The 17,055-nt window shown below is 46.3% G+C and overlaps 1 long non-coding RNA gene across 2 annotated transcripts in view; it reads left to right on the plus strand.

Moving 5' to 3' along the window:
• The first annotated feature begins 472 nt into the window (after positions 1-472).
• LOC141074869 (uncharacterized) overlaps positions 473-17,055 on the plus strand; it is a 252,636-nt gene continuing 236,053 nt past the window's right edge. For both annotated transcript variants that reach the window (XR_012227233.1, XR_012227234.1), the window contains exons 1-2: positions 473-581; positions 10,799-11,020. This is a non-coding gene — a long non-coding RNA (uncharacterized lncRNA). The remainder of the gene's footprint in view (positions 582-10,798; positions 11,021-17,055) is intronic.

The following is a 17,055-nucleotide window of genomic DNA, read 5'->3' on the forward strand; positions in this document are numbered from 1 at the left end:
ATCTTTTCTCCAAAACAAAAGCTGCCGGCTATATGTGTGATCTGGTGATGGGAACTGTTAATGTGTGATTGGTGAGAAGTGGAGTTTTTCCAAGAGAGAGCGGTGGGACTTTGAACAGTTTGAGGGGTGGAGGCGGGGCTGGGGTGGACCATGGGTGGAGTCTCAAGGGGGCCCTGAAAATTTTACCAGTATGGGGCCCCGAAATTCCTTGTGGCAGCCCTGCTGCCTAGTGCCTAGCTGTCTGTGTCTGTCTCCCTACAAGCCCAGGCAGGCGCGCGATAACCCCCCCTCCCTGAAGGGAAACAGCTGGCAGAAAATAATCATTCACAGTGACAGGCAACAGTTCAGCCAGCAGGGCGCCACACACGGAGATAGTGTAAGTGAGTGACGTCACACTCACTCCTATAACTCACTTGCCTGCTCCTGAGCTCCTCTGCTTCTGTGACTGGCCGAGGAACGCCCCCACGCTCTAACACAGGAAGGATAGTGAGAGACGGATGCTGCCTGATTGCTGCTGTTTGGATCCAGGGTCTTTGCTGCTATATCAATGAATGATCAATCCATGCCTGGCCCGGATTGAGGTATTCTGTATTGCGGTATTTTGTAGCATGATCTGGGGTGCTTAGCCTGATGTTTTTTCTTGTAATATCGGGGGGTTGTTTGCTGGCAGTATCTTTGGTGCTTAGCTTAGCCTGCCGTTTTTTGTGTAATATGGGGGAGGGTTGTGGCACTGGCAATATCTGGGGTACTTAGCCTGCTGTCTTTGTGTGTAATATTGGGGGGGAGTTTGGGGGCAATATCTGGGGTGCTTACCCTGCTGTTTGTGTTTGTTATATTGGGGGGAGGGGATTTTGTGGTAATATCTGTGGTGCATAGCCTGCTGTTTTTTTGTGTAATATTGGAGGGTTGTTTGGTGGCAGTATCTGTGGTGCTTACCCTACTATTTGTGTTTGTTATATTATATCGGGGTGGGGGGAAGGATTTTGTGGTAATATCTGTGGTGCTTAGCCTTCTGTTTGTGTGTGTGTGTAATATCGGTGGGGTGGCGGTTGGTGGTAATATCTGGGGTACTTAGCCTGTGTTTGTGTGTGTGTGTATTATCGATGTTGGGGGGGGGGGGGGCGCTTTTTCGATGTTCGCCCTGTTGGCAAAATTCCCTAGAAACTGCCCTGCTCTTTACCTCCCTCTGGAATTCAGTCTCTTCCATGTTCACATTGGGAGGCGCTGCACTGTCGTGTTCCATGATGGCTGCTATCAAATCCGCTTTTGTTTTATTGCTGGTGATTAACCCTCAAGCTTCCACCAGGTCTTTTAATGTATTCCTCTTTAACTTCTGGTAGTTGTTTTCCATTCAGTCCATTACTCCTATAGACGGGGTATCATATCCCGCTGCTGCCACCAGTGTAACGGGGCCTTCTGTGCTGTAACACCTCTTACATTACCACCCCGTGTTTCAGGAGGTCCACTCTGGTTTTCCTCACTTCTGAAGGAAGGGCGCTGGCTCGAAAGGCTTTGTAACATGGGTGTCATGATCCCAGTGCAGGTTTTGACCTGCACATCAGGGGTTAATGTCTGGAGCCCAGTGCAGGCTTTGACCTGCACACCTGGGGTTAATTATTGTGGCCTCTCTTTGGTTCAGGGAGAGCTTCTAATACCCCTGAGAAACTCCTTCCCCGTCAGTTATACTTTTGCCTTTGGCCAAGTGTGTTGACCCCTGTGTGCCTGTGCCTGTTCGTTGTCTTATAGCTTGTTTATTTGGTTCTGACCCGGTTCTGTTCCCCGTTGTGAGTTTGCCCATTGATTCAGTTCTGCACTACCATCTTTGTGTATGACTCATTGCCTGTGACCTGACTACTCTCTGCTCGCCCCTCTTGTACTTTGCAGCTATCTCCGTGTATGACTCATTGGCTACATCCTGACTATCCTTCATGTCTAATCCTCTGGTTTTGTCATGCTATCTTGCGCTTTGACCCCGGCTTGATCTGTTTTCGTCCCTGTCTATGCCCCTTGGAAACTTTGTCCCGTAGTTACCCTGCTAGGAGTTTTCCTGCAGCTCCTAGCTCTCTGAGGTTTAGGCCATGCCCCCAGCAGTCACGTTCTTCAGGTCCTGCTGTTCTGAAGAACACACCTTCTCTGTTGCTGCCCGCTCCACAGGTATCTCTGAGCACAGTTTGTTTTACTCAGGACACACGCACTGGCTCAGTGAGCAAGTTCAGTGTGGTGCTCCTGACATTATAACTGACCGTGAACTTTATTTTCTCTCCTCACTTCTGCAGCATGGACCCAATGTGTGATTTATCTGAGCAGGTGAAATGCTTGACTCAGTCGCTGCAGAAGCTAAGTTTGGAACACCAAGCCCTGGCTCAGTCCCAACGGCAGGTTGCGGACTCGGTTCTGGGGGTGCTTTCCGCAGGCTTTCAGCAGGTGGGGAATAGAGATGTCATTTTAGTCCCACCCGAATCCCCGGTTAAATTGCCAGATATGTTTGCTGGTAACAAAAATGAATTTAGAGCATTTAAGGAGGGCTGTAAGCTTTTTTTCTCCTTGAGACCCCGCTACTCTGGGGATGAGAAACAGTGGGTGGGGGTGGTTATGTCCCTGCTTAGGGGGTCCCCACAAGCCTGGGCATTTTTGCTTTCCTCTTCTGCCCCTGAGAGAATGACTGTGGATGCATTTTTTGAGGCCTTAGGGCTTATTTACGATGAGCCTGATAGAGTGCGTTTGGCTGAGGACAAGGTGATGAGTGTCTGTCAGGGGAAGCACTCGGCCGAGTGGTTCTGTTCTGAATTCAGACGTTGGGCAGCCGAGATCTCTTGGAGTGATGCCGCCCTTCGGGGGCTGTTCCGTAGAGGCCTGTGTGAACGTCTGAAGGATGCCCTGGCACTTCATCCTCCACCTGACTCCCTGGAGGATGCCATGACCCAAGCGGTTCGCATGGATCGCAGACTGTGGGCAAGAGGGGTTATACAACTTGAAGCACCATTATTCTCCAGTGGAGCTGAGACCCGGACTCTTCCTGTGGCTATGGAGGTGAGCGCCTGTGAGGAGAAGGAAAGAAGACGCCGCCGGGAGAAGCAGTTGTGCTTCTATTGTGGGGAATCTGGACACTGGAAGAAGGACTGCCCCTCCTGTCCGTCATCCTCCAAGATGGCGAGAAATGACTAGGTCTGGGTAGTAGTCGAGGAGGCTACCCAGACCTTCAGGTACAATTTTCCTCACGTACAAAAATTGTGCTGCAGGTGGAACTGGAACTTGGTAATGGCCCGATTCAGACTACTGCTTTTGTTGACTCTGGTTCTGCTGTGAACCTGATTGATACCCGAATTATGACTCTTAATAAAATAGGGACAGTCAGGCTTCAGTATCCTGTTAAACATGTGGCAATTAACTCGTCCTCTCTTACCCGGGACGGTATCTGTTTCAGGTCTGAACTTTTTTCTCTAAAAGTGGGTCCCACTCATGTGGAAAAATTAAGCTGTCTTGTGTTAGATAACTTGCCTGCAGGACTGGTACTGGGGATACCTTGGCTTCAACGCCATAATCCCACCATTGATTGCGTAACAGGGGAGATCACTCAATGGGGATGCAAGGATAAATGTTGTAACCTGGGACATCTTGTTAACTCTGTTAAATCCTTATCTGTGTCGTCTGTCGGTCTGCAAGGTATTCCGGAGTACCTGAAGGATTTCGAAGACGTTTTTTCCGAAAGTGAGGCTGAGGCGCTGCCACCACATAGACCCTACGATTGTGCTATTGAGTTAGTACCCGGAGCCAAGTTACCTAAGGCTCGATTGTTCAATTTGTCCGGGCCTGAGCACCAAGCCATGAAGGAGTACATAGCTGAGAGTCTCCGCAAAGGGCATATCAGGCCTTCTGTGTCACCCGTGGCAGCAGGATTCTTCTTTGTCAAGAAGAAAGATGGTGGTTTGCGGCCGTGCCTCGACTTTCGGGAACTTAACAAAATAACAGTTAGGAACACTTACCCGCTTCCCCTCATCCCAGACTTATGTAACAAGTTAGCTGGGGCCCAATGGTTCTCCAAGTTAGATCTCCGAGGGGCCTACAATCTGATAAGGGTTCGGGAAGGGGACGAGTGGAAAACTGCATTCCTCACATCAGAAGGACTCTTTGAAAACCTGGTAATGCCGTTTGGGGTAACTAATGCACCCGCTATTTTCCAGAATTTCATCAATGTTGTGTTTTCTGACCTGATAAGCTGTTTTGTTATCATTTATTTGGATGACAATTTGGTGTATTCCCCGGACAGTGAGTCTCACTTGCAACATCTACAGACAGTTCTCCAGAGACTCAGGGAAAACCAATTGTTTGCTAAATTGGAAAAATGTTCATTTTTCATACAGGAACTGTCTTTTTTGGGGCTGATTGTGTCCTGTGAGGGGTTTCGTATGGATCCTAAGAAGGTGCTGGCGATTGCTGACTGGGTTCAGCCTCGAGATCTCAAGGGGCTCCAGCGCTTCTTAGGATTTGCGAACTACTACCGGAGATTCATTAAAGGTTTCTCACAAGTGGTTAAACCACTCACGGATCTTACCCGGAAGGGGGCTGATGTAAAAAATTGGTCTGTACTCACTAAGGAGTCCTTCTCAGCTCTTAAGAAATGTTTCATGTCTGCCCCGGTGTTGGTCCAACCAGACCCGGCCAAACCATTCATTGTGGAGGTGGATGCTTCTGAAGTGGGGGTGGGGGCTGTGCTGTCCCAGGGGCCGGCCACCCTTACTAATCTCAAACCCTGTGCCTTCTTCTCCAAGAAATTCTCTTCAGCCGAGAGAAACTATGATGCAGGCGATAGAGAACTTCTTGTGGGTCAAGCTGGCTTTCGAGGAATGGAGGCACTTTTTGGAAGGAGCGGCTCACCCTATCACTGTTATCACGCATCACAAAAATTTGGCATGCCTTGAATCTGCTAAGAGACTTACTCGTAGACAAGCCCGTTGGTCACTTTTTTTTCACGATTTCAATTCTCCGTTACTTTTCGACCGGGGTCCAAAAATGTTAAAGTGGATGCCCTGTCCAGAAGTTTTGACCCGGTGTCTCCCCCCCGAGCTGCCATCCTCCATTCTTCCCGCAGGGGTGGTAGTTGCGGGGGTCTCATCAGAGTTGGAACAAGAAATTTTAAGGACTCAGGCCCTAGCTCCAGCAACCAGGCCAGGTGATAAATTGTTTGTTCCAGATTTATTGCGGCCTAGACTTCTGCAGGAGTTTCATGAGTCTAGACTGAGTGCTCATTCTGGTATCACAGCCACTAGAGAGGCAGTAGCCAGGGGTTTTTGATGGCCTTCACTGCGGTCCGATGTCAAGAAATTTATTTCTGCTTGTGGTGTGTGTGCCCGTTCCAAACGTTCCAAAATCTCGCATAACCGGCTGGCTGGGGAACTCATACCTTTACCGGTTCCTGATAGGCCATGGACTCATCTCTCCATGGACTTTATTACCGGCCTTCTACCTTCCAGGGGCAATACAGTGATCTGGGTCGTGGTGGATAGGTTTTTGAAACAGGCCCATTTCATTCCCTTGGCAGCATTACCCTCAGCAGAAACATTGTCAAGGTTGTTTGTGCAGCATGTGGTCTGATTGCATGGGGTACCCCTGAATGTTGTGTCTGACAGAGGTGTGCAGTTTGTTGCCAAATTTCGGAGGGCATTCTGTGTCGGCATATCACCCGGAGAGTAGTGGTCAGACGGAACGCACCATTCAATCCCTGGAACAAATTCTCAGGTGACTGACCTCCGCCAGACAGGAGGATTGGTGTGATGCGTTACCGTTGGCGGAATTCGCTTTTAACAAATGGGTGAGTCAGTCCATCAAAATGTCCCCATTCCTGATTAATTATGGGTTTAATCCTCATTTTGGGGAGTTTTCATGGGTGGATTCCGGTTGTCCAGGGGCATAGGGGTCCGTTCAACGGTTAAAAAATCTCTGGGCTGAGGTCCAGCGTAATTTCTCTTGGGCCCAGGGAAGGTACAAATATTTTGCTGACAAAAAGTGAGCCCGGGAGACATGTTTCAGGTGGGAGAGAAGGTTTGGCTTTCCACACATAACATCAACTTAAAGGTACCATCAGCTAAATTGGGACCAAAGTTCATTGGTCCGTATGAGATTATGGAGATAGTCAACCCAGTGGCATATAGGTTGCATCTCCCCGCCTCTTTAAAAATATCCAATGTGTTCCATAAATCTCTGTTGAAACCCGTAAGGTCTGTCAAGGAGGACTCCGAGTCTGTTGTTCCTCCAGTGTTGGTGGAGGGTCAATTGGAGTATGAGGTCGGACATATTGTGGACTCTCGGCGGGTGCGCCGCACCTTGCAGTACCTGGTCCACTGGAAGGGATATGGACCAGAGGATCGCTCATGGGTCCCTGCTCACTCTGTACATGCAGATCGCCTGGTTAGGGCTTTCCATGCCACATACCCGGGGAAGCCCGGGGGTCCAGAGGCCCCCCGTTGAGAGGGGGGTACTGTCCTGATCCCAGTGCAGGTTTTGACCTGAACGTCAGGGGTTAATGTCTGGAGCCCAGTGCAGGCTTTGACCTGCACGCCTGGGGTTAATTATTGTGGCCTCTCTTTGGTTCAGGGAGGGCTTCTTATACCCCTGAGAAACTCCCATCCCCGTCAGTTATACTTTTGCCTTTGGCCGAGTGTGTTGACCCCTGCGTGCCTGTGCCTGTTCGTTGTCTTATAGCTTGTTTATTTGGTTCTGACCCGGTTCTGTTCCCCGTTGTGAGTTTGCCTGTTGATTCTGTACTGCGCTACCCTCTCTGTGTATGACTCATTGTCTGTGACCTGACTACTCTCTGCTCGCCCCTCTTGTACTTTGCAGCTATCTTCGTGTATGACTCATTGGCTACGTCCTGACTATCCTCCCTGTCTAATCCTCTTGTTTTGTCATGCTATCTCGTGCTTTGACCCCAGCTTGATCTGTTTTCGTACCTGTCTATGCCCCTTGGTAACTTTGTCCCGTAGTTACCCTGCTAGGATTTTTCCTGCAGCTCCTAGCTCTCTGAGGTTTAGGCCACGCCCCCAGCAGTCACGTTCTTCAGGTCCTGCTGCTCTGAAGTACGCACTTTGCTGCTGCCCGCTCCACAGGTATCTCTGAGCACAGTTTGTTTTACTCAGGACATGAGCACTGGCTCAGTGAGCAAGTTCAGTGCGGTGTTCCTGACAATGGGAACAAATAAAAGATCACTGCTTCTCCACATATTTCCATTGTGACAACATTTTACTCATCGGTTTCAGAATATATATACATACAGAGGGCAGGACAATCAATATTTGTCAGGCCAGTAGATAACAGGCTCTAATTAAGACGCCAGACGTACATTACAATAGCTGTGAGATTTACAAAAGTGGGATATCTCGTTTACTTCTGCTCAGGGGTCGTAGCCCGTCGGTTGCTGCATTAAGGGCATACATCTCACATTACAACTATCATACATGCATCTATATATATATGTATAATTATATACAGGAAATGCCCAGGTTATACCAGCTGTACATATCTAATATATAAAGCTCAAGTGTCTGTATGTATGTGTGTATGTCCGGGATTGGCATCCGCACCGTCTCAGCTACAGCCACAAAATTTGGCACAGTCACATGTCTGGACCCCGAGAGCGACCTAGGCTATGTTGTGAGGTGAAATTTTAACCCAGCGCGTTCCAATTCACCAAACAGTTTTGCCCCTATCTACATAATGGGGAAAAAGTGTGTGTATCAAGCACCGCCCCTCATTATGATGTCATAATGGTTGCCATGGCAACGCTGATGTCATCACAGCTTGCAAGCCCCGCCGCTCATTATGATGTCATAATGGTTGACTATGGGATGGAGGATGTGTGATGGGTATATGGGCACTGGACTATTGGATGGAGGATATGTATGATGGGTATATGGGCACGGGACTATGGGATGGAGGATGTGTGATGGGTATATGGGCACTCGACTATGGGATGGCAGATATGTATGATGGGTATATGGGCACGGGACTATGGGATGGAGGATATGTATGATGGGTATATGGGTACGGGACTATGGGATGGAGGATGTGTGATGGGTATATGGGCACGGGACTATGAGATGGCAGATATGTATGATGGGTATATGGGCACGGGACTATGGGATGGAGGATATGTATGATGGGTATATGGGCATGGGACTATGAGATGAAGGATGTGTGATGGGTACATGGGCACTCGACTATGGGATGGCGAATATGTATGATGCGTATATGGGCATGGGACTATGGGATGGAGGATGTGTGATGGGTATATGGGCACGGGACTATGGGATGGAGGATGTGTAATGGGTATATGGGCATGGGACTATGGGATGGAGGATGTGTGAATTGTATATGGGCACTCGACTATGGGATGGAGGATATGTATGATGGGTATATGGGCATGGGCCTATGGGATGGAGGATAATTATAATTTGCTATAACTAACCACAGTTAGTTACTGTGCCCGGGCAGCGCTGGGCTCTTCAGATAGTATAATTATATACAGGAAATACCCAGGTTATACCAGCTGTACATATATAATTATATACAGGCGATGCCCAGTTTATACCAGCTGTACATATATAATTATATACAGGAGATGCCCAGGCTATACCAGCTGTACATACAGCTACTTCTCACAAAATTAAAATATCATCAATAGTTAATTTTTCAGTTCTTCAATATAAAAAGTGAAACTCATTGTAACGGGGTCTTCTGTGCTCTAACACCTCTTACATTACCACCCCGTGTTTCAGGAGGTCCACTCTGCTTTTGCTCACTTCTGAATGAAGGGCGCTGGCTCAAAAGGCTTTGTAACATGGAACATATAAAAGATCACTGTTTCTCAATGTATTTCCAGTGTGACAACATTTTACTCATCGGTCTCAGAATATATCTACATACAGAGGGCAGGACAATCAATATGTGTCAGGCCAGCAGATAACAGGCTCCAATTAAGACGCCACATGTACATTACAATAGCCATGGGATTTACAAAGGTGGGGGGAGGTCAGAAGTGGGATATCTCATTTTACTTCTGCCCAGGGGTCGTAGCCGGTCGGTTACTGCATTAAGGGCATACATCTCACATTACAACTATCATACATGCATCTCCTATTCGGGGTGCTGTGGGGTTCTGTAACACTCATTTTATATAGAGTCATTACACACAGAGTGATCTATTTCACGTGTTGATGATTATGGCTTACAGCCAATGAAAACCCAAAAGTCATTATCTCAGTAAATTAGAATACTTTATTGCACCAGCTTCAAAATGATTGTAAAATCCGAAATGCTGAATCGTATGTTCAGTAAATGCCCTCAATAGTTGGTCGGGGCTCCTTTTGTATCAATTACTGCATCAATGCGGTGAGGCATGGAGGCGATCAGCCTGTGGCACTGCTGAGGGGTTATGGAAGCCCAGGTTGCTTTGATAGCAGCCTTCAGCTCGTCTGCATTGTTGGGTCTGGTGTCTCTCATCTTCCTCTTGACAATACTCCATAGATTCTCTATGGGGTTATGGTCAGGCTAGTTTGCTGCCAATCAAGCACAGTGATACTGGTGTTTGTAAACCAGGTATTGGTACTTTTGGCAGTGTGGACAGGAGCCAAGTCCTCCTGGAGAATGAAATTTCCATCTCCAAAAAGCTTGTCGGCAGAGGGAAGCATTAAGTGCTCTAAAATGTCCTGGTAGACTGCTGCACTGACTTTGGTCTGGATAAAACATGGTGGACCTTCACCAGCAGATGACATGGCTCCCCAAACCATCAGTGATGGTGGAAATTTCACACTAGACCTCCAGCAGCTTGGATTGTGGCCTCGCCACTCTTCCTCCAGACTCTGGGACTGCGATTTCCAAATGAAATTCAAAATTTACTTTCATTTGAAAACAGCACCTTGGACCACTAACAACGGTCCAGTTCTTTTTCTCCTTGGCGCAGGTAAGATGCTTCTGGCTTTGTCTTTTGGTCATGAGTGGCTTGACGCAAGGAATGTGACACTTGTAGCCCATGTCCTGGATACATCTGTGTGTGGTGGCTCTTGAAGCAATGACTCCAGCAGCAGTCCACTAATTGTGAATTAACACTACATTTTTTGAATGGCCCTTTCTTAACAATCCTTTCCAGGCTGCGGTTATCCCGGTTGCTTGTGCACCTTTTTCTACCTCACTTTTCTCCTTCCACTCAACTTCCCATTTATATACTTGGATACAGCGCTCTGTGACCAGCCGGCTTCTTTAGCAATGACCTTTTGTGGCTTCCCCTCCTTGTGGAGTGTGTCAGTGACTGCCTTCTGGACATCTGTCAGGTCAGCAGTCTTCCCCATGATTGTGGAGCTACTGAAACAGACTACGGGACCTTTATAAACACTTAGGAGCCTTTACAGGTGTTTATTGTTAAATATTCTAATTTACTGAGATAATGACTTTTGGGTTTTCATTGGCTGAAAGCCATAATCATCAACATTACCAGGAATAAACACGTGAAATAGATCACTCTGCGTGTAATGACTCTATATGATATATGAGTTTCACTTTTGGTTTTGAAGAACTGAAATAAATTCACTTTAGATCATATTCTAATTTTGTGAGAAGCACAAGTCGATTACTGAACAATTTCGCCAGATTTTCATGTCTTGAGTTTCCCGTCTGTTGTACGTATTAATACACTTGTAACTTTCTGCCTTTGCTGATAATAACAATGAGATCTGTTTTCCACGCTAGAATTTTTTGCCCTTTTATTTTCTAATTGATGCTTTGCTTCCTCCTGGATTTCATTTTTCAGATATTAATCATATTCCATAATTAGAGGAGACAGGCATTCGGAGGGGGCAACGTTTCCTGCCAGCAGCACTGTGTCGACTTCACACAACATTTGTGGCTGTTCAGGATCATTACATCGGACATTTTCATCGTGTACGGAATTATTATACAAGTTGCAACAAATGTAAGAAAGAAAATGGCAACAATAAGCATCATAACAAGAGGAATATCAGCATTGTTTAATGTAAGTGCCCTAAATTTTACACTTATAACTAGAAGACCCTCTCCAAAATTGTTGCTTTGTCTTGCTATCGAATAGAGAGGGGCAGTTGCACAATAGCCTTGTTGTCACCATCCTGTTTTTTTGCAAAGCTTCTTGCTATTGGTGGTGGTGCTCATAGGTCAGTGGGGAAATGTGTTTGCTACAATCATGGCCAAAAGTTTTGACAATGACCCAAATTTAGTTTCTTTTTCCAAAATGTAAAAGGGTCCAACCCCCCCCCCGATGGCATTGATATTGAGCACCAGATACTCCTGCACATTCTTCTCCATTCGTTAGCAACGTGTCAGAGTTGTACTCTGTTCTGTTGGTGCACGGGCTGGCCTAAAAAATGTGTTAAACGACTCACCGAAATTGCTTATGCCATTTACAGTGCTGCTGCTAAAGTTTTGGCGATGACACCTTGACGTTCCCGGGGTTGGAATGGACGTCTACAACTAGGATGCACACTTTGTGCTTTACTGCTGTCTTGTGAAAAACCACTCCTAAGATTGTTTACAAGTGTGTTTCGATACTCCAGCATGTGTGCATCTGTTTCCAGGGCGGGAAGCATCTGGCAAAATTTACTCTTGCACCATGGATCTAACAGAGTGGCAACCCAATAGTCAGCACTTTTTCTAACCCTAAGAATGCGGGAATCGTGCTGAAGATAGTTCAACAAGAAGGTGCTCATACGTCACGTGCTTCCATGAGGTCCAAGTCCATGCTGTGTTGATGGCGGGGTAACACTCAAGGTTGCTTCCTCCATCCACTCCCACCAACTATGGAAAACAGAGAGCGTATCCTCTTCATCTCCTGACTGTTGCACGTCCATCACCTCGTCCTCCTCAATTTGTTCCTCAGCTCCTGCATCTTCACTAACACTTCGTCTGGTACATTGAGCCCCCTTGATTGCTGTAAGCCACTCTGCATGATGACAGTTCTGAAATTTGAGATATTGTTATCACTTCTGCATCTTCCTCTGCTTCCATATGTTCCTCTGGGACCATCACCTCCTCACACAGACTACTCAGAGTGCTCCAGCATATAGATGACCATAAGAGTGATGCTGATGGTGGCATTGTCAGCGCTAACCATCTTAGAAGCCATTTCAAAACTGTGCAGAAGGGTGCAGAGGTCCTTCACATGTGCACACTCTGAAAGCATGATTTGCACCAAGTCTGGACTGAGTTGACTTAGGCTATACAAAAGGACATACTGCACAAGGGTTCGTCGCTGCTGCCACAATCTCTGCAACATTTGCAAAGTGGAATTCCACCACATTGGAAAAACGCCAATCAATCAGTTAATCGATAGGCTGAAAGACCTCTGTAGCGCTGCAAGTCGATGACATGCGAGGTACAAACCTTGCTCATCCAGGCTGGAATAGTGGCGGAGACATTGATGTACCACCAGATTGAGGATGTGAGCCATGCAAGGCACGTGTGTGAGGTTGCCCCGACATAGAACCGCCACCAGGTTTGCACCATTATCACCTTTCCTGGCTCCAGGTTTACTGAAGGCAGGCATGGCTCTAACTGAGCATGAATAGCTGTACACAACTGTTGATCTGTGCGACTGCTATCTCCAAGTCATATTAATTTAAACACTGCCTGATTGCGGTGAGCCCTGGCTACGCAGTACATAGATAGGGGGGATCCTATCTACACTGTTTGAACGCGTGTCTGATTAAGGGAGAGGTTGAGGGCACAGGTGGAGACCCTAGAGAAGATGGAGGAGGTAGAAGCAGTGAAGGAAGTGTTAGGTACAGAAGTTTGTCCTGCAAGCCTTGGGGACTCAAAGACTTGTGGGGCAGCCCCTTGACTGCTTGCCCCAACAGCCACCAGAGTCATCCAGTGCCCAGTCAGCAAGATGTAATGCCCCTGTTCATGTTTGCTCACTCAGGTGTCAGTGATGAAATTCACCCTGCCGGACATAAATTTTTTCAGGGTACGGGTGATGTTGTCTGTGACATTCTGGTGTAGAGCAGGCACAGCTTTCTTTGAGAAGTAATGACGACTGGTACTGGGGGACTGCATCGGCCATCAACTTTTGGAAACTGTCTGTATCCAGCAGGCGGAAAGGCAGCATCTCCATGGCCAACAGATTGGAGATGGTGGAATTCAAGCTCTTAGGTTTGGCATGTGTAGGAGGAAACATTCTTTTACGTGACCACAACTGTGGAACCATGGGCTGGCTGCAGTGCTGAGAGGGGGTGGAGTATGGAGAACAGGACAAACTGCTGGACTGTTCGGGAGGTGCAGATGGAGATGTTATGGTGGATTGAGAAAGGTGTGTTGTGCTAGATGACACAAAAGTAGCAGCAGTCATGTCTACTTCCGTAACATCTGACCAACTCTCATGCACCCCTACAGTGGTGGGTAAACAATTGTAATTTCTGCAGCCAGAGACTTGAGTGTGAAGACTTGGACTGGTGATGGAGGAGAAAGAAGCAGCAGCAGATGGGGTTGATGGGACCGCCCGTGGTCGGCAATTCCCGCTAGTTCGCATTTTTGCGCAGTGAGACTCCCACTATAAGTCCTGTTGATTGCGCATGTGAGAGTTCATGCATTTAGTTGTCAAATATTGCAATTTTTGTCTCTACTGAGTTGCTTTTTTTTGCAAATTTGACAGATAACATGTATTGGGTCATCCTTTGCAAGCTCAAAAAATGACCAGACTAGGCAACCCTTTCCATTCCTGCGAACTGCACACTCATGACCGGTGCTGGCCACATCCAGAGTTAGGGCTGAGGATGCAGTGCTTGTCGTTGTTGCATCACTTCATGCCTGTGTGGGAAGCTACAATGTAACCTCTTCATCTTCCTCCTCCTCCACCTCCTCTGCTGAGCTACTCAGTTGTGTACCTCTGGGTTCACACCAAGTATCTACAACCTCATCATCATCCTCTCTATTTCCACACTCCTCACCCTGAGAGTCACCCTCCTCCTCTTCCTGCCATGACAATACAGTACAGTCTGTGTGCGCATCTGATCACATCAGGATCACTTCCACCCTTGGTGGTTAACGTCTGGTGACATGGGTCTGGATTCTGCTCGGACCCTAATTTGTCCGGTCATGGATCTAACATGAAAAATATTGGGCATCGATGAAGATGCTAACCTCCTTTGGATTCTTTAATTCTTCAGAGCAGACCTCTGTTGCCCATGAAATACAATGTGTGAACAGCTCTTCAGAATGGCCCATCTGAGGTTCCCCACAGTCATTTGGGTGTTTGGAAATTTTTAACACGGGGGAAACAAGAGTGATTGGGGTGCCACTTCTGAGGATTGTAATGTGTGTGTTGTTAAGGTGGAAGAAGAGGAGGAAAGGCCACTTAATGCAGCGCTTGCCATCCACTGCAGCACATGCTCTTTCTGAGCCTTATCTACAAGGAGTACTGCTTTGTGCCTGCCTAAAAAAGGAAGTTGAGTAGGCCGCCTGGTAACAGATGTTGTGAGTGGTCTTTGGATATGGTGTTTGATCAGTTGTGCTTTCATTCACATAAACACCTAAGTCACGCACATGTTACGAATCTGCAACTCAGGACTAGGGTAGATGCGGGAGAAACTGACCCTGCACTAGGACTAGGTTGTAACCCTACGATGGAGAGGGCAACCTATTCCTTGTGAATAGACCCACCGATGTTTCCTAGACTAAACTCAAACAAAGACCTGTAGGTTGTGGGAAGGGAATCCCTAAGAAGACTAGGGACTGGGAAACAAAAACAGGTAACCTCCTAGTAGGAAAATAGCTGAAGTTACAGCAACGAAGGGAAAACCAAAACCAAAACTGGCAGAACTAGAGATCCCAAAACTGCACAAAATCACACACATAAAGCAAACAAAGGCACCTAGCCAGAACACTAGTGGATTAACACTGTTGTACAGCAAGGACTGGGAGGCAGGTGCAGGGTAATGATGGATGATGCAATCACTTGACCTAAGACAAACCCAGCACCAGAGTTAAAAGACCAGCAGCCTGAAAACCACAATAAGATGGTGGATGGTCAAAACGAAATAGATTCTAACAGTACACGTCGACCACTAAGCCTATTCCCCCTTCCACCAAGACCTTGCTGTTTCCCACTCATGTTGTATGTACCCTTCCCCTCTTGTAACCTGTGGTTTCACAATCTTAAGCCCAGACCTGTCAGTCACCTGTCACTAAATGAACAATCACTATTTATTTTCTTAGTGTACCTGAATAACACTGTTATACCTATTGATTTTTCGAGTGAAAATATGGCCTTCTGATTTGCCACTGAAACATAGTTTTAGCACAACGATTTGGAGTAGCACATGGGCCTCCAAAGACTGCCACACAGTTTCTGCACAATCTAGGTTAATGCTGGAAGAACGATTTCACACAGGACAGAATCCTTTCTATTACACTGACAATTTCACTTTCAGCAGCAGCACTAGGTCAGAGACGACCTCTCTAGAACGTGACACTGAGACAATGGTGCCAGCAAAACAAGATGTCCACTTTTTATGTCGCCAGGAACATGTGATTTTGGCAACCAATCACAGAAGACCTTGTGTAAAAATGTTGTGGATAGTTTCTGCACCCTGATTGGTTGCCGGAATCAACACACACTAAGTTAGGAGAAAAATAAAAGCGCGCCACTGCCGAAACCTCTCCACATGCTCCTCTGAACTAGACACACCCGCTCCCCTCATCAAACTTGCGCCCTTGTCCCCCCCTCATCATACAACACCACTATCCAAGCCAAAGTAACACAAAAGCATTAGTGGGAACGCAATCATTTACTGAACTGTGATCGACTTTGCGACTTTGAGTAAAAATATTTATGAAAGTGAACGCGAATCCGAATGTGCTACGTTCATGCCGAATTTGAGATTCTGAAACGTTTTCCGGACACGTTCGCTCATCTCTAATGTTCAGCAACCACACTTTTATTGTTTCCATTTTTATTTACGTTTTATATGTTAGTAATATCTGAAACATAAAAATATGGTAATATTCAAATAAAAGTATTATTATTATTATTATTATTATTATTATTATTATTATCATTAGTATTATTATCATTAGTATTCTGCCTCATTTGTATTTATATATTTACATTTTTTTACTGTCACGGATTACAAAAAATAAAGCTACTCACGGATTTTTTTCTGGGAGGAACTCCATGATGTGCTCTCTCAAATTACCTGTCCAATTATGGCGTATCAGCTGACCTGTGATTTATAGGTCATTGATCCTTGATATTTTGCTCTTTCCTTGCCTCCGTGAATAACTAAAGATTAACCCCACTTGAGTGCTTATCTCTTTGATTTATATCCATTTGCTGTAAATAATCAGCGGCCCACGGCTCCTGGTAAACACCAATTAATATCCGCTATTCATGATCCTCGCTTTCTCATACATCTCATTGTACAGATTTATGTGCATTCAGCTCGTGAGAGACTTTATGAGAGATTTCCATAAGATGACTATAACTTCTCTGGAGAGCCATGACTGAAGCTGTAAACTTTTATTATGTAGACGATGCGATTACATTATTATGTCATTATCAATGGGTCACTAATTGTAACCGAAATTACCTGGAGATCCCGAGCTCGTAGTACAAAGGCAAGCGATATATTATGTAGGAATCCATTCATTAAAGGAAGAAGAAAAGTCAGATTTTTACACAATTACAAACATTGGTGTCATTGCTGTAATAATGTGTCTGATATTCCCTGCACAAAGATCTTATATAAGTATAATTGACCTTATAGAAAAAAGGTCATGTCAGCAGCCATCACTAGGGGGAGCTCCCTGTATACAGACATACATTACAAGTAATGTAATGTATGTACACAGTGACTGCACCAGCAGAATAGTGAGTGCAGCTCTGGAGTGTAATACAGGATGTAACTCAGGATCAGTAATGTAATGTATGTACACAGTGACTGCACCAGCAGAATAGTGAGTGCAGCTCTGGAGTGTAATACAGGATGCAACTCAGGATCAGTAATGTAATGTATGTACACAGTGACTGCACCAGCAGAA

This window comes from Dendrobates tinctorius, unplaced genomic scaffold (genome assembly GCF_039654945.1).
Source record: "Dendrobates tinctorius isolate UK_male_01 unplaced genomic scaffold, ASM3965494v1 ptg000341l, whole genome shotgun sequence".
Classification (NCBI taxonomy): domain Eukaryota; kingdom Metazoa; phylum Chordata; class Amphibia; order Anura; family Dendrobatidae; genus Dendrobates; species Dendrobates tinctorius.